Source organism: Dermacentor variabilis, chromosome 10 (genome assembly GCF_050947875.1).
Source record: "Dermacentor variabilis isolate Ectoservices chromosome 10, ASM5094787v1, whole genome shotgun sequence".
Lineage (NCBI taxonomy): Eukaryota > Metazoa > Arthropoda > Arachnida > Ixodida > Ixodidae > Dermacentor > Dermacentor variabilis.
In genome coordinates this window covers 45,443,101-45,468,585 of record NC_134577.1, presented here as the reverse complement: position 1 = coordinate 45,468,585, position 25,485 = coordinate 45,443,101, and the positions used below count along the sequence as shown (strand labels likewise).

At 42.7% G+C, this 25,485-nt stretch overlaps 1 long non-coding RNA gene across 1 annotated transcript; it reads right to left on the bottom strand.

Moving 5' to 3' along the window:
- Positions 1 to 125: 125 nt before the first annotated feature.
- Positions 126 to 24,784, bottom strand: LOC142559519 (uncharacterized). The gene is made up of 6 exons (XR_012823143.1): positions 24,685 to 24,784; positions 24,025 to 24,163; positions 22,693 to 22,798; positions 15,436 to 15,530; positions 11,559 to 11,667; positions 126 to 913 (listed from the first exon to the last, which is right to left on the bottom strand). It is a non-coding gene; the product is annotated as an uncharacterized LOC142559519 (long non-coding RNA).
- Between the last annotated feature and the right edge of the window lie 701 nt (positions 24,785 to 25,485).

Here is a 25,485-nt window from a genome sequence, read left to right as displayed (position 1 = left end):
GTGTGAGAGAGGGTGTGTGCGTGTGTGTGTGTGTGTGTGTGTGTCTGTGTGTGTGTGCGCGTGTGTGTGCGCGTGTGTGTGCGCGCGCGCGCGCGTTCACAGTAGTGCCGAGGTGAGAACCGAGGTTTCTTTATGTTTACTTCTATTTCTTCCCTAAGAAACTAGCAGGCCCGCAATATGTTCACTTGTTACTTACAACCACAGGAACGCCTATTCCGCAACTGAAATATTTCTTTGGGTTCCGAACGAGGCCCATGTTCACTGGAAGGCGTAGGCTTAAAAGGATCAACTGGAGTAGATCATGTAATGTGGCTGCAGCTAACCTTTCGCCAAGGCGACTTGTCTTAGGGCAGCAACTGGTGACCTGACGAAGCAAGGACACTTATTCGAAACGTCGCCTCCACCGACATCTGTGGTTCGAGTAGAATACAGTTGATCACTTCTTTAGGATTAAGTATTTCATGTGTATTAGAAGCGTTACCTATTGCGTCGCAATATTTCGCCAGACTTCTCAAAATAGTAATTGTCCCGGCTTGAAATACACATAGTTTCGACGGACTCGGGTATTGTTTTAGCGTCAGATATTCTTTTTTTTTTTTTCTAAGCAGCGACGTGTGTGAATTGGTAATACTGCAGCTATGCGCAACATCAACGGGAGCAATAGTTGAGAGAAATAAATAAATTATGCGTGAATCTTTTTTTGTATTTAAGTCAAAACTATTTCATGACGCCGTGCACGCATTTCTAAACACCTTGTCATGGTGGCTAAAAACTTCATTCGCTCTCCTTTTCTTGACGTCACCTTTTTCGACGACCGTGTCATGAACACATGACTGCCACGCCGCAACATTTTGGATACGGGCCTGGTTCGACAAAGGATGGCTTGCATTTTGGATCGCCAGCTCCCAAGCACCTGCAACATTCGAGATGCACGCATCAAATCTCTTAATACGTGGCATGTCTTAGCGTCGTGGGCTTCTGAGAACCACATCCTGAGAGTCAGCATTTGCTGAGGGTCAGCTCTCGTCTCCGCCATACAGATAAATGCAAAACGCAAGAATTATCATCTTGCCTCAAGTTTTAAACAATATGGTTCTAGTCTAGTCTAGTCTATTTATTTATTTATTTATTGGTAATACTTTCACGACTATAGCGGAGTACTATATAAGAAGGCATTTAAGGTTTGTTGTTGTGTTTGAATTGCCATTAAGCAAACTTTCGTCCTTCTGACTGCTCAAAGCGAAATTAGGATGTACGTGTCAAAATGCTTACAATGCGAAAAATTGGACTATATGTATATATATATATATATATATAGTCATATCAAGAGACGCCAACAAGCACTGACACCACGAAATGCACGCGAAATGCGAAGGTTGTGGGTTCGCTTCCCACCTGCGGAAAGTTGTTTTTTCATCCACTTTATTTTCCAATAATTTATCGTTTCTTTATTTTCATTTATTAAGCACAAGTAATTTCCCCTATGTTGTCCTTGGTGTCAGTGTTTGTTGGCTTCTCATGATATGACTAAAAAAAATCGGGCCCCTCGGTCACGGAGCAAGAAACATTTAGGAGTGGAAACTCCGCTGTTTGCGGCGACCAGAAAAAGTCACATGTCCGCGGAGCCGTTTGAGCCGTTATCGTGCTGGCGGCGCCTAGCGGCCTGGAAAGAAATCACCGCCGTTGAGAGCGCGCTGGAGCCGCGTGCCCGGGCGCTGCTTTTTTTTTTTTCTGCGGCTTCTACGACGCGCCGCATGGCGCCGCCACTGTATATGGCCCCGTCGGCGCATACAACAATTGTGACCTTATCTGGCCGCCCGCGCTCGCTCGCGCTGACGGGAGTTTCACCTCCTAAATGTCTTACTCCGTGCCCTCGGTTAACCCCCGTTCTTCTCGTTATATATATATATATATATATATATATATATATATATATATATATATATATATATATATATATATATATATATATATAATCACCCACACTGTACTTGCAGTGGCTGATTACGTGAGACTGATAATTAGTGTATGTCGATAATTCCCACTGACACACTTTCCAGCCTTTTTCTTTTGCTTAGAGAGAAGGGTTTTCCCGCCGCCTCACTCCAAGCGAAGCAGGCCGCAGGTGGTCACACTCAGACTCCTGCAAACGAACTCCACCCAAATCCGGCGTCCCTTAATAGCATATATCCCGAGATTTATCCGAATTGTTCTTGCGTAGCCTGTGTTGAGGTTGCTACTTTGCCTCGTATGCTCTGGGAGTGCGGGCCGCTGGGCCCGAAGTTCACCAAGGAAGAGTGGGACGCGCTCCTGCGAAGTCCCGTCTTTGAGGACCAAATGCTGCCCGTCCTGCGCGCCCGCGATCGGGCCGGCAGAATAGATCTGTCAGTCCCGTCGTGGGATTAGCCGGGTGCGCGTTTTATCGCGTTTTATCGCGTTTTGCAGGACCAAATAGATGTTTATTGACTCACTCACTCACTCACATTTTGCAGCCTGTTCTTATTCCGACGTTCCGGCCGGTTTCTTGTCTTCGTCACAGAATTCTCTTTTAGAAGGAGGCAGAAATAGGAGGAGGGGCAGGGGGTGGGGGAGGGGGTCTTGTGCCTTTACCAGAAAAATAGTTGGTACGTTATTGGCTGCGCCGAGCGTCTATGTATCGCCGGCGCAGCTTATAGATGCGTAACTGCGCCGCGCGAGGCGCTCGTGGTAGAGCGTAAAAGAGCGGTCTAGGCAGTGGAGATAAAAGAAGTTTAGAATATTCGCAGGAAGACATCACAGAATAAACTCAAAGAAAAGCAGTCATTGCAAGCACGGGTATAACGGTACAATAGAGTGATAAAGGTTTTCAATACAGAAGTTAAGGTCGATGCCAATAAACATCGTCATCATCACTAGAAATATTACTCGTAGCGACGATGTGAAGTCTAGAAAGCGTCACACAATTCCATCAGTAGACGTACGAGCTGAAAAAGGGGGGGGGGCCCAGCTTTCTTGAAAGTACTTTGCAAATCGGGTGTTTTCTGACAATGAACGGCAGTGCGCTGTTCCAGCTTTCAAATAATGAAGTAAACGGAAGTAAATGTCGATTCCTTTCGTTCTCCCCTTACAAAAATGACTTTAGACTGTCTATAGAAAGTCTATAGACTTTTCATAGACGACCTTTCCTTTCTATAGATTTGGACTTTTGTTGATATAAAGTCTATAGACTGTCTATAGACGAAAGTCGATAAAGTTTCTATTTCTTTTTGTCTATTCGCAGTCTATAGACGGTCTATAGAAAAAAGTCGATAAGGTGTTTGTTTCCTTTTTGTCTGCTTCCCCTCTATAGAATACCTACAGACGAAAGTCGACACAGACTCTATCTATTTTTGTCCATACTTTGTCTTTAGACTTTCTATAGACGAAAGTCGATAGGGTTTCTATTTCTTTTTGTCTATTCGCAGTCTATAGACGGTCTATAGAAAAAAGTCTATAAGGTGTTTGTTTCCTTTTTATCTGCTTCCCCTCTATAGAATACCTACAGACGAAAGTGGATACAGTCTCTATCTATTTTTGTCCATACTTTGTCTATAGACTTTCTATAGACGAAAGTCGATAGGGTTTCTATTTATTTTTGTCTATTCGCAGTCTATAGACGGTCTATAGAAAAAAGTCTATAAGGTGTTTGTTTCCTTTTTATCTGCTTCCCCTCTATAGAATACCTACAGACGAAAGTGGATACAGTCTCTATCTATTTTTGTCCATACTTTGTCTATAGACTTTCTATAGACGAAAGTCGATAGGGTTTCTATTTCTTTTTGTCTACTCGCAGTCTATAGACGGTCTATAGAAAAAAGTCGATAAGGTGTTTGTTTCCTTTTTATCTGCTTCCCCTCTATAGAATACCTACAGACGAAAGTGGATACAGTCTCTCTCTATTTTTGTCCATACTTTGTCTATAGACTTTCTATAGACGAAAGTCGATAGGGTTTCTATTTCTTTTTGTCTACTCGCAGTCTATAGACGGTCTATAGAAAAAAGTCGATAAGGTGTTTGTGTCTTTTTTGCCTACTTCCCCTCTATGGACTACCTGTAGACGAAAGTGGATACAGTCTCTATCTATTTTTGTCCATACTTTGTCTATAGACTTTCTATAGACGAAAGTCGATAAGGTTTCTATTTCTTTTTGTCTACTCGCTGTCTATAGACGGTCTATAGAAAAAGTCGATAAGGTGTTTGTTTCTTTTTGTCTATTTCCCCTCTATGGACTACTTTTAGACGAACGTGGATACAGTGTCTATTTATTTTTGTCCATATACTTTGTATATAGACTTTCTGTAGACGAAAGTCGATAAGATTTCTATTTCTTTTTATCTACTCGCAGTCTATAGACGGTCTATAGAAAAAAATTCGATAAGGAGTTTGTTTCTTCTTTGTCTACTTCCCCTCTATATGGACTACCTGTAGACGAAAGCCGATACAGTTTCTATTTATTTTTGTCCATACTTTGTCTGCTGACTCTCTATATTATGGACAATAGTCGACAAGGTTTCTATTTTTTTCTCTACTGCTGGTGTATTGAATGTCTATAGAAGAAAGTCGATAATATGTAATTCCGAGTTCCCATACCCCCCGCCCTCTGCGAACGCGATGATATGGCACTGGTTCATGCACGACGGCACCGCAACCCCAGCGCGGCGGGCAAACCGTGCAGACTGCTAGTCTGCGTTCGGTGCAGCTGCACCGAACGAGGATCGCGGCGGAGCAGGCACCGTCCGAGTCACCAAGGTCTTCCAGGCACCCGAAGGCCCTAAACCTGGCTGCTTCCCGGATGTACACTTCGCGAAGACCAGGTGGTGAAGGTCAGATGGTGAAGATGTGGCAAAGGGGGTGAATAAGTGGCGAAAGCCCGCAGACCAGGTGGTGAATTCACCACCTCTGAGTTGTCGTGGTCTTGCATGTCTATAGATTAACAATAGACAAACATCGTTAATCTGGGCCAGACCCGTGTACGCTGTAACCAAGCGCAGGTACCGGTGGATAATACATAGCTGCATTTGATATAAGCCACTAAAGTTGTATACTGCTGAGATTGTTGTAGAGCCTATTTGTAGACTTTAGTATACACATAGTGTATACCTCCGCATTTGTTGACCACATATGATCTACGTAGTCGCTCTCGGCAATCCCAAGACAGTCTTCACAGTTGTCGCATCACTTTTGCGGCAGTAGAATAACGGAAGCAAAACGCCGATCCAATTGTTAAAATATATGTTATGAACGCCAGCTTCAGATACAAGTGGATTCGAAACAGGCATCAAGCTAACAGCAAAGACACTCGTAATGTTTGTAGCTGACAACGCGGACTTTGTGAATGTGCCATGAACCGATGTCGCGCCTGTGGTGTTCGCGTTGTGTGTCGTCCGATTCTCGGATACTTTTCACATTGTCTTCATATCTCGGCTGCGTCACTAACATCGGGCGACTTTTGTTGCCTAATATCCTGCACTATAAACTCATCAGTTTCTCATTTACTTAAAATAGGTGCCAAATTCTCTGAGCCCACCCAGTATTTCGCCGGCGGTATGCCTGCGCAGCCACGCATATGAGTACCTCAATGCTGTACTGATTGCTTTGACCTATCATCGGAACAGAAAATTAGCACTAACATACGTGCGGGCATCACATTTGGCGGTACGCTGGAAGATATGCTACAAGTACGCTGTATTACTCATCGACGCTGGCAATAATGCGTCTAAAACGTATGAAGGGCCCCGTAACGGCTTTTACAAACAGCGCATTCATGTTAGCGTTCCAGTCTCATACGATAGCCCACAGCGTTTGTCATATAACCTGCCAGCGCATATCCTTCGTCCACGAAAAAAATGCATAGCGGAAAAGAAAAGCCACCCGTTCCGGCGCGCATGGCGCGCAGAGAGAGAGAAAGAGACAAAGAAAAAAATGAAGGAGGAAAAGGCGCTCACACTCCTCCGAGCGCGCACGCCCGCCCGCGCGGAGCTCCTGCGCATGCTCGGAGCTCTTGCGCATGCGCGGCGGTGCGCCATGTCAACGAGTGCGCCAGGCACGTAAACGGTTGTGCCGGTGTGCGGTGTCTCCCTGAACGTTGGTGTCTGTGTATGCGTGTCTTCTTTGTGGCATCACACGTCAACTACACTGAATGGTAAGCTTTATCAAAGACGTTTTGCGTCAATACCTCCTGATTATGTGAGCGCATTTCGTAGCGCGAACCGGCTGCATGTAGCGCAGGCGACTCGGGTATAGTGTCGGTTTGTCGTTGACATGGTTTGATAACGCGCTCTTGTTCTCGCTTCTACTATACGGAATGTTTTACGGCGAGCGATCGCTCGTGCTTGTTGATTTTATCATTATAGCTTAGGTGCGTAAAAAAGGAAGTACACCATGTTTTAACTTGATACTGAGCTACCACTAAGCGGATTGTGTGTGTTGGGCAGCCAGTGTGGTAGATATCATTTAGTGGCGCTTGATCCGGCCGCGATGAATGCTGCACCGTATGTGTAGTGAAATTCTCGTGACAGGCTTTACGTATATATCTCGAAATTGTGTTAGCATCAAGAATTTTCAAACAGACAGGCATAGTTGAATAACTGCTAGCGTACTCGGATGAAAGGCCGTGTTTGCGGGGCATGCATCAGCAGTGTGTGCGCTGCCGTTTTCGCATAGTTTAATAGTAGCAGTATTTTTAAGGTTCCTGGCAACCAATCTAAATAATTTTGGGAAGTTACAGCAAGCAAAACACGAGACTTGAAGAAATGTCTAGTAGAAATCTCTAGATTCACCCAATCTATTTATATGCAACCACAAACGCTTTTGGAGCATGAAACCTGCGATAAGCTCAGTCACTTGCAGCTTCGCAACTTAGCCGAAAAAATTAGAGAACAATAAATTAGTCGCTCCGGGAACACCTTTACACGTTTCAAACTGAAGGCATTGCGTTTGACGGTAGTTGGAAGATTTGTTTTTTGTCTCTTCTTTAAACAATTTAGCAGCAGAAGTTATCTTTCGAGCTATATGAAAAGCGTTAAGCGGCTTCCGATGCTTCGGCGTTCTGCAGGTTACGTGCTCTTAATCACAAGGCAGCTGCTGGCGCAGATTCGCATTGTGCTAATCGTGCATGGTATGAAGCCATTGTCGTGCGTAATAAGTGTTCCGGTTTTCATTACTGTTGCATGTAGTGCCGTCGTCTTGGACAGACTGCGTACAATATGCGCTGTACAAAAGAAAAAAGAGCCAGATTATCAATTTGGTGGTCTTTTCTAAGTAGATAACGCACAGATTATTCAAATAATTCAGTGGGCATTGCATTTGTTCTACCCTTATCAACACACCTAAGAGATCGTAACATGTTTTAGTTGATAAGTAACCTGATCAGTACGGCCCCATTCATGTGCATTCTACTGAAAGTGTGGCAAATGTATTCATCTCGAAGTATGAGAAAAGAGAAATTGCAGACTGTTCTAAGCGGAAATAAATTGCAAATCTTAACGTGATTGTTCAAAACTGCAGTCAGTATGCTGAGCATGTTCGTTCGGCACGGGCATATTGCATTAACACCTGAAAAATGTGCACACTCCAGCCGGGTATCTTTGTTTCAACAAGTATTATTATAGGAATCGTTTGGGATTCTCGCATTTCTTGTATTTTTATAAGTACACTGTGTGTCACATGAACCTGTCTTAAAACGAAACGTACCGTTGCTGGCACCTGCGACCATTACGGTTGTCTAACTGCTTATCATACTGTAGTATAACGAAACATCATAATGGTACTGATTAATATTGCCATGTAGTCTTTAGTCAGAGGTAAACAAAGTTAACTAGAGGCATAAGTGATGAGAGCAAATTATATTGAAAACTACTATTGAACCGTAAAAATAACTAATTGTATAACTCATTGTATAGTTTTTCCTCACATTGTTGCATTTCCTTTACGTGTGTCTCTGTGTCTTCCGTGCTGTACTCGTGTGGCCATCAATTACGAACTTGCCGAAGCCCTTGTCAGCTTTATTAATCAAGGGATTCAAGTCAGCTGAATCTAATACTGCATGTCAAGTGACTGACGTGTTATTCGTTTTATCTAAATATTATGGACTGGCAGTACTTGGCAAGCATTAAACCACAATATTTTTTTTATTACACTTAAGCTGCAGGCGTCATAGATTGCCAGAAAATTTTCATGAAGATAGCCAGGGAAGGCTTGGAAAAAGATCGGGAAATTTTAAAATGGCCACATAGGTATGCTATCTTGTTATACGTCATACAAAGTTTCCAGAGAATCTCTGAGTTAAATATATTTTTAAAACGTTTCACCTGATAAAAATTGAAGGAAATTGGTTCCATTTATTGAAAAATAAAAGAAAGTCAAGCTTACTGACAAGGCATTTCTTACTCAATATGTGATTTTTTTTGCGTTAACTAAACGTCCTGAACCTCGATAGCCTAGAAAAATTTTCATCTTTCAAAGCACCTTAAATAATTTACTGTAATAGAATTCATTCGAACTATACTATCAGTTCTGTTTCCTAGGAGGTGCATATCTGTCGTGCCATGACACAAAGTGCTCGTGTGGTATTTCGGGTGCTCATGTGGTATACCTAACTTGGAAACCTGTTAGCACGCCCAAGAGGCCTCATTACCTGTAACAAATTAAGTGACCATATCGATACAATCAGCCCATCTGCCTTCCGTTGAAGTTATGACCAATCACCCATTCATTTAAAAGTATGAGAAAGACATTTAAATGTGTATTAAGCAAAATAAATTACAATCTTAGGCATGATACTGTGAATATTCCAGTCACGTCTTCTGAAAATATCCCTCTGCACGGGCATACTTAACTACCAGCCAAAAAAAAAAATGTACAGACAGCCCAACTGGGTAACGTTTCAGCAATAAATATATAGAGACCATTTGGGATAAGTACAATAATGCATCATATATGAACTTGTCATAAAAGGGAACATACTGTTGCTGGCACGAGCAGCAGTTGTGACTGTTTAATTGTTCACCATACCATGCAATAAAACATTGTATAAAGGTGCTGATTTTTATTGACAAGCAGCCATTAGTCATAGTTAAACCGCATTAAGTATTGACTTAGATGGTTTGAGCAAATATATTAAGCTGCTTAATGAACACACAAAGAATATACACTTGTTATTTTTGCCTCATATTGCTGCATCTACTTATTTGCAGCATACACCTGCAGCACCTTTGGGACTAATGACACAAAGGTCAAGGCCAGCCTGGCGACCATGCTTGCCAAGGAGTAGTGTAAATATTTAATCTGTTTCCATAATAGCATACGACATGAATTTAAGGAATTCATCTATTATATCGAGCAATAAAAACGGTGAATGCATTGCTGGTGCATTTGTTTTATTTTTCGCACTGCATGATTCAGCACTATATAAATTCTTTCTGTTTATGCAACGTATATGAAAGTACAGCTGGTTCAGAAGCATTATTAATCTACTAACGGTAATGCATAAGTGCAGATGAAAAGGAACAGGTGCACACGCATAAATACATTCAAAACTTTTTGCTACCGCATGTAAACAAAAATGTAAACTAACTTGTAGATAGCCGCTATGGAGTTATGGCTTTATACACTCTTTGTAGACTTGTCTATAAGATGTCTGTATATATAGAGTGCCTATAGATTAAAAAAAATTCATATTTGTTAACAAATGTCTGCAGAATGTCATAGAAAAAAGTGTATCGGACTATAAAGTTCTGTTTTTGTAGACTGAAGTCTATAGAATGTCTATAGACTATCTATATACATTTGTATATAGACATTCCATAGACTTCAGTCTACAAAAGTAGAACTGTATATATAGTTCTACTTTTGTAGACTGAAGTGTATAAAATGTCTACGGACAAATCTCATCTGTAGACATTCTATAGACTTCAGTCTACAAAAGTAGAACTGTAAGCCTATACACTTGTCCATAGACAGTCTATAGACAGTCTATAGTCTCAGACTTCTTATAGACTAGTCTATAAAAAGTGTATGGCCAAAAGTCTCTAGACTGTCTATAGGCAGTGTATAGACAGTCTATAGACTCAGACTTTTTATAGACTAGTCTATAAAAAGTGTATGGCTATAAGTCTATAGACCGTCTATAGACAGTCTATAGACTCAGACTTCTTATAGACTAGTCTATAAAAAGTGTATGGCCATAAGTCTATAGACAGTCTATAGACAATCTATAGACTCAGACTTTTTATAGACTAGTCTATAAAAAGTATGGCCATAAGTCTATAGACTGTCTATAGACTGTGTATAGACAGTCTATAGACTCAGACTTTTTATAGACTAGTCTATAAAAAGTGTATGGCCATAAGTCTATAGACTGTCTATAGACTAGTCTAAAGAAATGTCTATAGACAGTCTATAGACTCAGACTTTTTATAGACTAGTCTATAAAAAGTCTATGGCCATAAGTCTATAGACTGTCTATAGACTAGTCTAAAGAAATGTCTATAGACAGTCTATAGACTTCATAGACAAATGTCTATAGACTGTCTATGGACTTTCTATAAAAATTTTTGTAAGGGTCGGGCGCCAGACCCACTAGAACGAAACATGGTACACCGTTAAAAACAATATAGATTCCCCATTTAAGTCCTTGTTCTACCCACATACGATAGGAGTGTGGAATGCACTACATGAACACGTCGTTAAGAGTAGTTCAAGTGGTATGTTTATCTCAAAATTACCTACTCATATTTCTAACTGCTTTAGCGAGAAAAATGAAACACATTGAATAAAGTTAGCGCATGGCTTTCTCTTCCAGCGCAAAGGCTAATGCGAGAAGTAAGAGACGGAAAAAAAGGGCGCGCTCTCGCTCTCTTTTTATTCCGCTTATATTTTACGCCACGAACAAAGGAATGCTTTATCTCTCGTGACACCAGAAACATGATAACAAATCCGCGTATTGAGAGCGTATGAAACTCGCGTGACAATACAGATATGCGTAATCATTTTATCAATAATAAATTCTAGAGTTTTACGTACCGAAGCAAGGTTTGAGTACGGGCTAGTTGGTATTCCATGGTTCAATCGTCACTTACAGCGCATACGTACCATAACCACGATCTGATTATGAGGCACCCCATTGTGGGGGACTCCGGAAATCTGGGCCATCTGGGGTTTTTTAACGTGCACTTAAATCTAAGTACACGGGTGTTCTCGCATTTCGCCCCCATCGAAATGCGGCCGCCGTGGCCGGGATTCGATCCCGCGGCCTCGTGCTTAGAAGCCTAGCACTATAGCTATTGAGCAACCAGGGCGGGTGATTACTATCTAGAATACTCATGCAGGAAATCTCCGCAGATTCTTGAACATGTCTGGGCACATAATACAAGCGACAATTTCGTAATTATAAAGTACTGAACAATAGTGCACTAGACGTCTAGCCAAACAAAAAGAAAAAAGCTTTTGTTGAAGCTACTGACGCTTTTCATTAAAATGAATGTTCATTTACAGTTTTGGCTGCAGTTCGATTATTTTCACAAAACACAAAATGTTCTTACTTTTCCGTCGTAAGTCGTCCTCTATTGCAACTGTAGCTCACGCAGGGCTCAGACAAGTTCAGTCTTTGTCCGTCTCTCACCAACTCGCCGTCGCTCGTAAGACAATGCCCTGCAAAGTGAGCGCAAATCACAATTTTTGCATTTCACTATTTTATTTATATTATGTATACATATTGCAGCTCCGTAGGACTATAGCAGGAGTGCAGAAAAGTACACAAAAAAATTTACCACCCTTCTACAACTGTGAATAGGGGTGCAAGCGAAGCTCGGGATCCGCGGCTCTTCGCTGTCGTAACGCGTCAGCTTCGGGCTTCCTCGCGGCGAGGTCGGCACGTCAACGACGAGCCCTTTCTTGAGGCAGTCCTAGGCGGCGTTCATCAAACACCGCCTGTTCTTCGGCCGAACGCACGACGTGTGGCCGACCCATCGCAGCTCCGATAGTGTTCTAACGCAAAAAACACTCGTTCCTCTAGCGTTACCTAGACCCGCGATTCCTATTGGCGGAGAGAATGACATCAGTAGCGCGACGGGTCGGCAGTATTCTCTGTTCAACGGGTCTATTGCTTTTTTATGTATATAGCAATCCCGGCACCTGTGCAGCTGTGAGAGCAGCTTTTCTTTAGCGTTACATTGCCGGCCCACGCTACCGTATACAAGCTCCGTTTGAAAAAAAAAACACGCGCACACAATGATTTGTAATGACACAAGTCAGAAGGCGAGGATATAATCCAGCGTTTCTAGCGTGCCTTGCAGCGGACGACGATGTCGGATACGTCACGATGCGGCGACAACAGGATCGCCGAAAATTTGTACCCTGCATACTCCGCCGCGTTTAACGTGGCCCGCAGCAGTGCGGCGATCAGCTGTTGCCGCAGCGCATGCGCACGAGTGCACGGCTAGCGTGCGCTCTCTCTCTCTCTCTTATTTAGGCCAGCATGCTGCCGGCCAGTCAAGATAGCGCGTGATGCCCTCTGGTCCAGCGACTTCGGCTTGAGATACGACCAGGAAGGCTGAAAAAAGAGTCGTTGTTTCGCTCGAAAGGCGAACCGGCGATTGCGATGGCAAATTAATAGACAGCTATGTGAAATAATGATAGTAGGTTAATGGAGGAAGTAGACTTCTAAACATTCACTTACTAACTAAATTAACAATCTTAATGTCGCGTGCGCAATGGCAAACATAAACGCATGTAACTCGATGACAGCGAAAACTAGCTGTCAAAACGCTGGATTGAGCAAGCGCGGCTGCAGGAGCAAGCGCATTGACCTTCGTGTTGCCTCTCGCTTCAACGTGAACTAAGCGGCGATAACACAGCTCGCACGAAGCTATCGGTCCACGGTGCGCCTAGACTCTGTCCCCATCCCAGTACGCTTTCCAGATAAGGACCGCGCGCCGCGCCTTATGCATCATCCGCCAGAGTAAAAGGCCCCCCCTCCCTTTCCTCCCGACCGGTGCCTCGCGTGCGACAGAAGACGGCGCGCTCCCTCCCCGCTTTACTCCTTTGCACGCGCGAGATTTAGCCGGAGACCTCACGCGCTTTCACTCGAACACACATCATACGACGCGTCGGGATGGCGTTATAGCCCTTGAACTTTATGGGGATGATCACTGCGATGGCGATGGCGGAAATGCGCCTAGAATGTCTCTATTGCCACGTGTACTTGTTTCTGTTTATCGGGCGACACATTTCACCATCTAACAAATGTTATCGCACAGCGCAGTACGCGGCTGCATGTATCGGAAGTTTCTGGAATGTTATCGATGCTTCCATCCGCTGTCTGTGACCGAACCTTGTGTAATCTGGTCCCATGTGTGCGCGACGCGAATAATGTAGAACTTTGTTGAAGGCACGCGGGGCCCAGCAATTGCTCTGGAACATTCGACGACGGATGTATAAAAGCCGACGCGCTTGACCCGCAGATCAGATTTTCGACGATCGCCGACTGTGTTCGCCTCTGTCGCCGTTCTTCGAGTGTAGCCTGTTTTTGAGGGCACAAGTTCGCCCAATAAAACGCTAGTTTCGTCTTTCTCAGTTTGGCTGCTTTCTTCACAGTCACTACCACGTGACAATATAATTACTATCGCAGTAAAAAATTCCTTGGATGGGACCTGCTCTATTCCTGCGCTAGGGACGCCAACGCGCGGCGAACGCCGCCAGTTACGCTGACCACGCGATGACGCTAGCCTGTAGAACGTCCACTTTGCCGCGCGTGTGACCCGTGCCCGCGTTCCGACTATATCCGTACCTTAAGTTTACACAACGCCTCGTCTGACCTACGTAAAGTTGTCACAAGAAGCAAGAGCGTCTGAGACATGAACATGATGTTCTTCGTCCACGGCGGCATTTGACACTGTTCGTGCTACTCGACCAGTGGGCATCAATCAAAACCAAAGCTGTGCACTTATTTGAACTTTTGTTGCAGCGCATGCCGTCGGCATATCACCGATCAACACCCGCCGATCAAATAAGTGTGTGTGTGTGTGTGTGTGTGCGTGTGTGTGCGTGTGCGTGTGCGTGCGTGTGCGTGTGCGTGCGTGTGCGTGTGTGTGCGTGCGTGCGTGTGCGTGTGTGTGTGTGTGTGCGCGTGCGTGTGTGCGTGTGCGTGCGTGTGTGTGTGTGTGTGTGTGTGTGCGTGTGTGCGTGTGCGTGCGCGTGCGTGCGTGCTTCCAACACGGCGTTCAAGTTCTTCCAACACGGCGGCCTTCCCGCGCCGCAGTCGGCTTGGAAGGTATATGGCGGTCGTCGCTCAGTGTTGCCAGTCAAATTTCGACCTTTGCGGTACTCTGAAAATTTTTCCAATGACTCTGCTCCACTGTATCTTTAGCGTATATGCTCCGCATGGGGAGCATATACAGTAACTCCGCTTTTGCTCCGCTCGACCCAGCCCGAGACCCCTGAGCTAAAGCTCTTCCTTTCGTGCGGCGTGACGTCACCGCTCGCCCGCTGGGCCCGCTGGCCCGTAAGCCCGCTCAGCCATACCTCTCAAACATCCCGCCCGCTAACGAAATCTACTTGTTGCTACCATCAGAGTTAACCCGAACATGCGACCGCATTGTTCGACCGCTTGACATCGCGTTATTCGTCAGAATCGCATTTTGCTGACGAAAGAGTAATTCTGAGTGGTCACACTAGGCCAAGCGAACAGTCCGCTTTCCCAATCGTGATGTCACCCCCAGGGATCCTTATGCGGTTGCTGAGGGTGACGACAGCCATGACGAGCATCCCTTCTTGGAAAGTCACAATTCATAAAGCTCGTTCTCTACGCTCTTTTGATGTAGCTTAATCTCTGAAATACTTAAATACAATAAATTATTAAATATAGAACGCACTCCGTTGCATGTTTTGTATTCTTTTGCGCCACACATCGCTCAGCCACCTCTGACTATTGTTTTCATCGCAGATTCACTTACATTTACGATCCCTTGAGCGTCCTTGAAACCCAAAGCCAGGCAGGCTAACTACGTTCATACTGTCGCACATGAAAACTGTGACTTTCTATAGCCTACCATTAACAATATAGTCTACATCCTTTCCTCACGCTATTCACGACTCCCTGATCTTTCTTCGAAGACTAAGCCAATGGCCTTTGTAGAATCCTGAAGCGGCACCTGTCGACAGCTAACGTAATCACTCAAATCCTCAGTTGCTGCAGCCACATTGGTTCCATTCGCTTTCAACAGGTGACACATGACAGCCTTGGGTGCTTGAAGTCTTGGGCCCAATACCCTACGCTCGGCGGCGCTGGCAGGCATGCCAGCCATGGGCTCGCAATTTCGAGTAATCACTGACAGCGGCGCTATACACATGCGATGATTTAAAATGAAACTCCAGGACACTTTCGGGATTTCTGTACGGTGTTTTCAAAGCAAAACTCACGCTTTTTCGGTTTGCAGGTCTTCTTGCAGCACAGCGGGAATGTTTGATTCATCGCCTTCTTTGTTCTCCGGCAACCCGGCGGTAGAGCTTTGCATCTGCAGTTTGAAAGTGTATCCGTTAGAGGTCGTTAATCGACGAGTAAATATAACTACCGTGTTCTGAACAAAAAAAAAGACTGCGAGCTGAATCAACCCTTACAAAAATGACTTTAGACTGTCTATAGAAAGTCTATAGACTTTTCATAGACGACCTTTCCTTTCTATAGATTTGGACTTTTGTTGATATAAAGTCTATAGACTGTCTATAGACGAAAGTCGATAAAGTTTCTATTTCTTTTTGTCTACTCGCAGTCTATAGACGGTCTATAGAAAAAAGTCGATAAGGTGTTTGTTTCTTTTTTGTCTACTTCCCCTCTATAGAATACCTACAGACGAAAGTAGACACAGTCTCTATCTATCTTTGTCCATACTTTGTCTATAGACTTTCTATAGACGAAAGTCGATAGGGTTTCTATTTATTTTTGTCTATTCGCAGTCTATAGACGGTCTATAGAAAAAAGTCGATAAGGTGTTTGTTTCCTTTTTATCTGCTTCCCCTCTATAGAATACCTACAGACGAAAGTGGATACAGTCTCTATCTATTTTTGTCCATACTTTGTCTATAGACTTTCTATAGACGAAAGTCGATAGGGTTTCTATTTCTTTTTGTCTACTCGCAGTCTATAGACGGTCTATAGAAAAAAGTCGATAAGGTGTTTGTGTCTTTTTTGCCTACTTCTCCTCTATGGACTACTTTTAGACGAACGTCGATACAGTGTCTATTTATTTTTGTCCATATACTTTGTATATAGACTTTCTGTAGACGAAAGTCGATAAGATTTCTATTTCTTTTTGTCTACTCGCAGTCTATAGACGGTCTATAGAAAAATTTCGATAAGGAGTTTGTTTCTTCTTTGTCTACTTCCCCTCTATATGGACTACCTGTAGACGAAAGCCGATACAGTTTCTATTTATTTTTGTCCATACTTTGTCTGTTGACTCTCTATATTATGGACAATAGTCGACAAGGTTTCTATTTTTTTTCTCTACTCCCGGTGTATTGAATGTCTATGAAAGAAAGTCGATAATATGTAATTCCGAGTTCCCATACCCCCCGCCCTGTGCGAACGCGATGATATGGCACTGGTTCATGCACGACGGCACCGCAACCCTGGCGCGGCGGGCAAACCGTGCAGACTGCTAGTCTGCGTTCGGTGCAGCTGCACCGAACGAGGATCGCGGCGGAGCAGGCACCGTCCGAGTCACCAAGGTCTTCCAGGCAACCGAAGGCCCTAAACCTGGCTGCTTCCCGGACGTGCACTTCGCGAAGACCAGGTGGTGAAGGTCAGATGGTGAAGATGTGGCAAAGGGGGTGAATAAGTGGCGAAAGCCCGCAGACCAGGTGGTGAATTCACCACCTCTGAGTTGTCGTGGTCTTGCATGTCTATAGATTAACAATAGACAAACATCGTTAATCTGGGCCCAACCCGTGTACGCTGTAACCATGCGCAGGTACCGGTGGATAATACATAGCTGCATTTGATATAAGCCACTAAAGTTGTATACTGCTGAGATTGCTATAGAGCCTATTTGTAGACTTTAGTATACACATAGTGTATACCTCCGCATTTGTTGACCACATATGATCTACGTAGTCACTCTCGGCAATCCCAAGACAGTCTTCACAGTTGTCGCATCACTTTTGCGGCAGTAGAATAACGGAAGCAAAACGCCGATCCAATTGTTAAAATATATGTTATGAACGCCAGCTTCAGATACAAGTGGATTCGAAACAGGCATCAAGCTAACAGCAAGGACACTCGTAATGTTTGTAGCTGACAACGCGGACTTTGTGAATGTGCCATGAACCGATGTCGCGCATGTGGTGTTCGCGTTGTGTGTCGTCCGATTCTCGGATACTTTTCACATTGTCTTCATATCTCGGCTGCGTCACTAACATCGGGCGACTTTTGTTGCCTAATATCCTGCACTATAAACTCATCAACGTTTCTCATTCACTTAAAATAGGTGCGAAATTCTCTGAGCCCACCCAGTATTTCGCCGGCGGTATGCCTGCGCAGCCACGCATATGAGTACCTCTATGCTGTACTGATTGCTTTGACCTATCATCGGAACAGAAAATTAGCACTAAGATACGTGCGGGCATCACATTTGGCGGTACGCTGGAAGATATGCTACAAATACGCTGTATTACTCATCGACGCTGACAATAATGCGTCTAAAACGTCTGAAGGGCACCGTAACGGCTTTTACAAACAGCGCATTCATGTTAGCGTTCCAGTCTGATACGATAGCCCACAGCGTTTGTCTTACAACCTGCCAGCGCATATCCTTCGTCCACGAAAAAAATGCATAACGGAAAAGAAAAGCTACCCGTTCCGGCGCGCATGGCGCATCAGAGAGAGAGAAAGAGACAAAGAAAAAAATGAAGGAGGAAAAGGCGCTCACACTCCTCCGAGCACGCACGCCCTCCGCGCGGAGCTCCTGCGCATGCTCGGAGTTCTTGCGCATGCGCGGCGGTGCGCCGTCTCAACGAGCGCGCCAGGCACGTAAACGGTTGTGCCGGTGTGCGGTATCTCCCTGAACGTTGGTGTCTGTGTATGCGTGTCTTCTTTGTGGCATCACAAGTCAACTACATTGAATGGTAAGCTTTATCAAAGACGTTTTGCGTCAATACCTCATGATTATGTGAGCGCATTTCGTAGCGCGAACCGGCTGCACGTAGCGCAGGCGACTCGGGTATAGTGTCGGTTTGTCGTTGACATGGTTTGATAACGCGCTCCTGTTCTCGCTTCTACTATACGGAATGTTTTACGGCGAGCGATCGCTCGTGCTTGTTGATTTTATCATTATAGCTTAGGTGCGTAAAAAAGGAAGTACACCATGTTTTAACTTGATACTGAGCTACCACTAAGCGGATTGTGTGTGTTGGGCAGCCAGTGTGGTAGATCTCATTTAGTGGCGCTTGATCCGGCCGCGATGAATGCTGCACCGTATGTGTAGCGAAATTCTCGTGACACGCTTTACGCATATATCTCGAAATTGTGTTAGCATCAAGAATTTTCAAACAGACAGGCATAGTTGAATAACTGCTAGCGTACTCGGATGAAAGGCCGTGTTGCGGGGCATGCATCAGCAGTGTGTGCGCTGCCGTTTTCGCATAGTTTAAAAGTAGCAGTATTTTTAAGGTTCCTGGCAACCAATCTAAATAATTTTGGGAAGTTACAGCAAGCAAAACACGAGACTTGAAGAAATATCTAGTAGAAATCTCTAGATTCACCCAATCTATTTATGTGCAACCACAAACGCTTTTGGAGCATGAAACCTGCGATAAGCTTAGTCACTTGCAGCTCCGCAACTTAGCCGAAAAAATTAGAGAACAATAAATTAGTCGCTCCGGGAACACCTTTACACGTTTCAAACTGAAGGCATTGCGTTTGACGGTAGTTGGAAGATTTGTTTTTTGTCTCTTTTTTAAACAATTTAGCAGCAGAAGTTATCTTTCGAGCTATATGAAAAGCGTTAAGCGGCTTCCGATGCTTCGGCGTTCTGTAGTTTACGTGCTCTTAATCACAAGGCAGCTGCTGGCGCAGATTCGCATTGTGCTAATCGTGCATGGTATGAAGCCATTGTCGTGCGTAATAAGTGTTCCGGTTTTCCTGTTGCATGTAGCGCCGTCGTCTTGGACAGACTGCATACAATATGCGCTGTACAAAAGAAAAAAAGAGCCAGATTATTAATTTGGTGGTCTTTTCTAAGTAGATAACGCACAGATTATTCAAATAATTCAGTGGGCATTGCATTTGTTCTACCCTTATCAACACACCTAAGAGATCGTAACATGTTTTAGTTGATAAGTAACCTGATCAGTACGCCCCCATTCATGTGCATCCTACTGAAAGTGTGGCAAATGTATTCATCTCGAAGTATGAGAAAAGAGACATTGCAGACTGTTCTAAGCGGAAGTAAATTGCAAATCTTAACGTGATTGTTCAAAACTGCAGTCAGTATGCTGAGCATGTTCGTTCGGCACGGGCATATTGTATTAACAACTGAAAAATGTGCACAGTCCAGCCGGGTATCTTTGTTTCAACAAGTATTATTATAGGAATCGTTTGGGATTCTCGCATTTCTTTTATTTTTATAAGTACACTGTGTGTCACATGAACCTGTCCTAAAACGAAACGTACCGTTGCTGGCACCGGCGACCATTACGGTTGTCTAACTGCTTATCATACTGTAGTATAACGAAACATCATAATGGTACTGATTAATATTCCCATGTAGTCTTTAGTCAGAGGTAAACAAAGTTAACTAGAGGCATAAGTGATGAGAGCAAATTATATTGAAAACTACTAGTGAAGCGTAAAAATAACTAATTGTATAACTCATTGTATAGTTTTTCCTCACATTGTTGCATTTGCTTTACGTGTGTCTCTGTGTCTTCCGTGCTGTACTCGTGTGGCCATCAATTACGAACTTGCCGAAGCCCTTGTCAGCTTTATTAATCAAGGGATTCAAGTCAGTTGAATCTAACACTGCATGTCAAGTGACTGACGTGTTATTCGTTTTATCTAAATATTATGGACTGGCAGTACTTGGCAAGCATTAAACCACAATATTTTTTTATTACACTTAAGCTGCAGGCGTCATAGATTGCCAGAAAATTTTCATGAGAACAGCCAGGGAAGGCTTGGAAAAAGATCAGGAAATTTTAAAATGGCCACATAGGTATGCTGTCTTGTTATATGTCATACAAAGTTTCCAGAGAATCTCTGAGTTAAATATAGTTTTAAAACGTTTCACCTGATAAAAATTGAAGGAAATTGGTTCCATTTATTGAAAAATAAAAGAAAGTCAAGCTTACTGACAAGGCATTTCTTACTCAATATGTTTTTTTTGCGTTAACTAAACGTCCTGAACCTCGATAGCCTAGAAAAAATTTTCATCTTTCAAAGCACCTTAAATAATTTACTGTAATAGAATTCATTCGAACTATACTATCAGTTCTGTTTCCTAGGTGGTGCATATCTGTCGTGCCATGACACAAAGTGCTCGTGTGGTATTTCGGGTGCTCATGTGGTATACCTAACTTGGAAACCTGTTAGCACGCCCAAGAGGCCTCATTACCTGTAACAAATTAAGTGACCATATCGATACAATCAGCCCATCTGCCTTCCGTTGAAGTTATGGCCAATCACCCATTCATTTAAAAGTATGAGAAAGACATTTAAATGTGCATTAAGCAAAATAAATTACAATCTTAGGCATGATACTGTGAATATTCCAGTCACGTCTTCTGAAAATATCCCTCTGCACGGGCATACTTAACTACCAGCCAAAAAAATGTACAGACAGCCCAACTGGGTAACGTTTCAGCAATAAATATAGAGACCATTCGGGATAAGTACAATAATGCATCATATATGAACGTGTCATAAAAGGGAACATACTGTTGCTGGCACGAGCAGCAGTTGTGACTGTTTAATTGTTCACCATACCATGCAATAAAACATTCTATAAAGGTGCTGATTTGTATTGACAAGCAGCCATTAGTCATAGTTAAACCGCATTAAGTATTGACTTCGATGGTTTGAGCAAATATATTAAGCTGCTTAATGAAGACACAAAGAATATACACTTGTTATTTTTGCCTCATATTGCTGCATCTACTTATTTGCAGCATACACCTGCAGCACCTTTGGGACTAATGACACAAAGGTCAAGGCCAGCCTGGCGACCATGCTTGCCAAGGAGTAGTGTAAATATTTAATCTGTTTCCATAATAACATACGACATGAATTTAAGGAATTCATCTATTATATCGAGCAATAAAAACGGTGAATGCATTGCTGGCGCATTTGTTTTATTTTTCGCACTGCATGATTCAGCACTATATAAATTCTTTCTGTCTGTGCAACATATATGAAAGTACAGCTGGTTCAGAAGCATTATTAATCTACTAACGGTAATGCATAAGTGCAGATGAAAAGGAACAGGTGCACATGCATAAATACATTCAAAACTTTTTGCTACCGCATGTAAACAAAGATGTAAACTAACTTGTAGATAGCCGCTATGGAGTTATGGCCTTATACACTCTTTGTAGACTTGTCTATAAGATGTCTGTGTATATAGAGTGCCTATATATTAAAAAAAATTCATATTTGTTAACAAATGTCTGCAGAATGTCATAGAAAAAAAGTGTATCGGACTCTAAAGTTCTGTTTTTGTAGACTGAAGTCTATAGAATGTCTATAGACTATCTATATACATTTGTATATAGACATTCCATAGACTTCAGTCTACAAAAGTAGAACTGTATATATAGTTCTACTTTTGTAGACTGAAGTGTATAAAATGTCTACGGACAAATCTCATCTGTAGACATTCTATAGACTTCAGTCTACAAAAGTAGAACTGTAAGCCTATACACTTGTCCGTAGACAGTCTATAGACAGTCTATAGACTCAGACTTCTTATAGACTAGTCTATAAAAAGTGTATGGCCATAAGTCTCTAGACTGTCTATAGGCAGTGTATAGACAGTCTATAGACTCAGACTTTTTATAGACTAGTCTATAAAAAGTGTATGGCCATAAGTCTATAGACCGTCTATAGACAGTCTATAGACTCAGACTTCTTATAGACTAGTCTATAAAAAGTGTATGGCCATAAGTCTATAGACAGTCTATAGACAATCTATAGACTCGGACTTTTTATATACTAGTCTATAAAAAGTATGGCCATAAGTCTATAGACTGTCTATAGACTGTGTATAGACAGTCTATAGACTCAGACTTTTTATAGACTAGTCTATAAAAAGTGTATGGCCATAAGTCTATAGACTGTCTATAGACTAGTCTAAAGAAATGTCTATAGACAGTCTATAGACTCAGACTTTTTATAGACTAGTCTATAAAAAGTGTATGGCCATAAATCTATAGACTGTCTATAGACTAGTCTAAAGAAATGTCTATAGACAGTCTATAGACTTCATAGACAAATGTCTATAGACTGTCTATGGACTTTCTATAAAAATTTTTGTAAGGGAACGCCACCTAGACTATGCCTAGGTGCCCCAGTGCGCCACCTAGACTACGTCTAGGTGGCGTTGGCGTTGGCTTAGTCTAGGTGGCGATCTTAGCATCTTCAATTTGTTAAAGGGACAGTACACGAGTGAAAATAACGAGACTTACTGTGATATCTGAACTTCCTTTCTGCGCCAGTAACAGGATAACATCTGGCAATTTTCATTTAAGAACAGCAACGCTGAGAAATTGTGGCCGCCGTAAAGGCACTTTCCTGAAAAAAATATGCTTGTAGTTCAGCTTTCTTGCCGCAAGCGGCTGCGATAATTCACCGATAGCGAGAAACGTTCAGCTTCGACTTTTGTTGTTGTGCCTTATAAAGTTACGCACACCTATCCGCGCGCTCTTTTTTCTGTCGTCCCTGTGTGATGCGCTGGAAAGCATCGATCAAAAGCTAAGACGCGTTATTTGGCCTCAACAGACTCGCCCAGCTGCGTACGGAAGAATGTTTGAAATACACAATAAAACAGAAAAGAAATGACGGCGCATTTTCCTGCTCAACTGTGAAGCTTGTAAATTAGAAAGTTATGAAAACTCACTGCGGAGATATGACGCTACTAAATGCACAGAAATTAGGCTTCACTGCGAAGATATCATGCTACTAAATGCACAGAAATTGGATACTGGCCTCCAGAGATAGGGGAAGAAATCTGTGTTCGTATATGTTACAAAGGAAATGAAACCACAGACACCATATATTTCAATAGTTGCGATTATTGAAATCGTTACAATTTACCGGGATATTTACACAGCTTTCACCATGAAGCAACAGCATTTTCTTTTTCAAAAACGCAGCGATCTTGGTATCGATCGATAAATAAGAAATCCTTGTCCTGATAGCCTACGAGCAATCATCAAAATATGCTTGGTCAAGGTCTTACTAATACCTATATGTAATCTGATGCTTTAAAATAAACCGTCTCCTACGACGAAAATAATTCGTTGATTTACTTCCGCACACGCATTCGACTCTTCTTAGGGACGTTTACATGGCAAGTACAGGTGAGATCTAGAAAGCAGGCAACGCACTGCAGTTGCTTCCTTTCCTCGAACCGAATCTGTTCGTTCTCGTTGATGCCTCATTCTAGAATCTTTTGAGTCATTTAACAGGACGAAGTCGTATGTTCATGACAAATTACACAGGTAATACATGTCTAATACTTTAGCAATGTCGTTCCGTTGGCAGATTACAGATGAATTGCTTCAGTCACCTCTGAAGCGTTTTTAGAAATATTCAGAGGGATGTTTGTGAACGGCATTCTATATTTCACATACCCAATCTGAATTTTAATTTCTACATTTAGGAAGGGGAATTGTTTGGTACTCGATTTCACATTTGAAATTTCCGTTATTCTAGTTCTGCGTTCGGTTCGGTTCGAATTTACTGGACATCTTAATGTGAACGTAAACAAAATACTCTTGAAAAGCATAAACACTCACTCCCACTTACTCCTACTCCAACGGCGACCTTCATCTCGTAGTTACTGTTTTTCTGGCCATATCTGAGTTTCAAAAGACAAGTAAGCAGTAGTGCTTCCAAGAACATTGTGCGCATTTTTGCTTGCTTGATGTACTAAATCTGAAATACGCACCACAAGAGTGAAATATTAGAAGATAACAACACACCAAGCTCGAAAACAAATAATTATTTCTCTTTATTACATCCAGTTCTATCCCAGTGGTTGTTCAAATAACAGATATCCGTGACTGCTAGCACGTGCTACTTGAGAAATATTTTCCTGTTTTGATCTGTGAGATGGTCCTGCTTGACGAAGTTTTCGCCCTGAGCCTGGCGAAATTCCTTTCTCTAAATTGCGGACACATTTATCTTGTTGTAATTTATCCGTTGCGCATCTTGCTGTTCTTTTCTAACATGTGTATTGCAGTACATAAGCAGTGCAACAACCGAAGTATCGATCAGGTGACTGAGAAAGTATCATTAGCAATATATGTGGATATAACAAAGTGAACGGCGTAAGAACAGCTTGACACTAAAATCTTCAAAGCAGCCGGTTAAGAAAAAAACACGCACGTCCCCAACACCTAACGTACGGAAAATCAAAATGCTAATAAAAAGAAAGAACATGAAGATTCTCTTACTAGAGTAGTACAGAGTGGTTGCTCCGAGAATAAATCCTAGTCAAAATGGGCAGATCTTCGTTCCTTTCGCCGCTAAAGAAACGTGCCTCTAATGTGTAATCCGCTGAAGTAACTTATGGGGGAAATGTGCGCTTACTCTTCTTTTTTTTTACCTTCAGCGCAGCAAAGGTTGTAGCATGTGTCAAAGTCACTTTTGAGCAAGAACATGTGTAAGAAGGTCACAGGTTAAGCAGGTGGTAAACAAGTCTTGATGCGAATTCGCGGTAATGAAAGTTCAACACATACGGCCATCAGAAAATTACATTTATCAGATTGATACAGCGGTTACATTTCGCAACGTCTGAAGCTTAAACGACAGAAGGAGACGAGGCAAGAAATATAACGAGTAGATGAACAGATGTGTAATTATAGGGTACGCAAGCATGATCTAGCCACGAAAGAAAAGACGCTTTATCGCACGCCTGTGAACTGCGAGAAGTGCTCGCGCAGGCCATCCTTTAGGTACATTATGGGTGCTGGGAAACTGCATAATAACGTTGTCGCATGCAATCTACTAGATGCATAATTCATTCGCCGGAATGTTGACGGGTGCATCAGTGACCCATCAATTTCGCCAAGAAAATGTACATTTGGCATGATAGACATCCTTCATCAATTGTATTTGCTAGATATTAGTCTACACTGTGAGCATATCCTTGACAACCTGACGTAATGTACACGTTTATGCGGACGTGGCATGTTTCCAATAAACATCAACTGTTAGTGATTCCTTCCATGTCCTTGTTTGCAATTTATTAACGG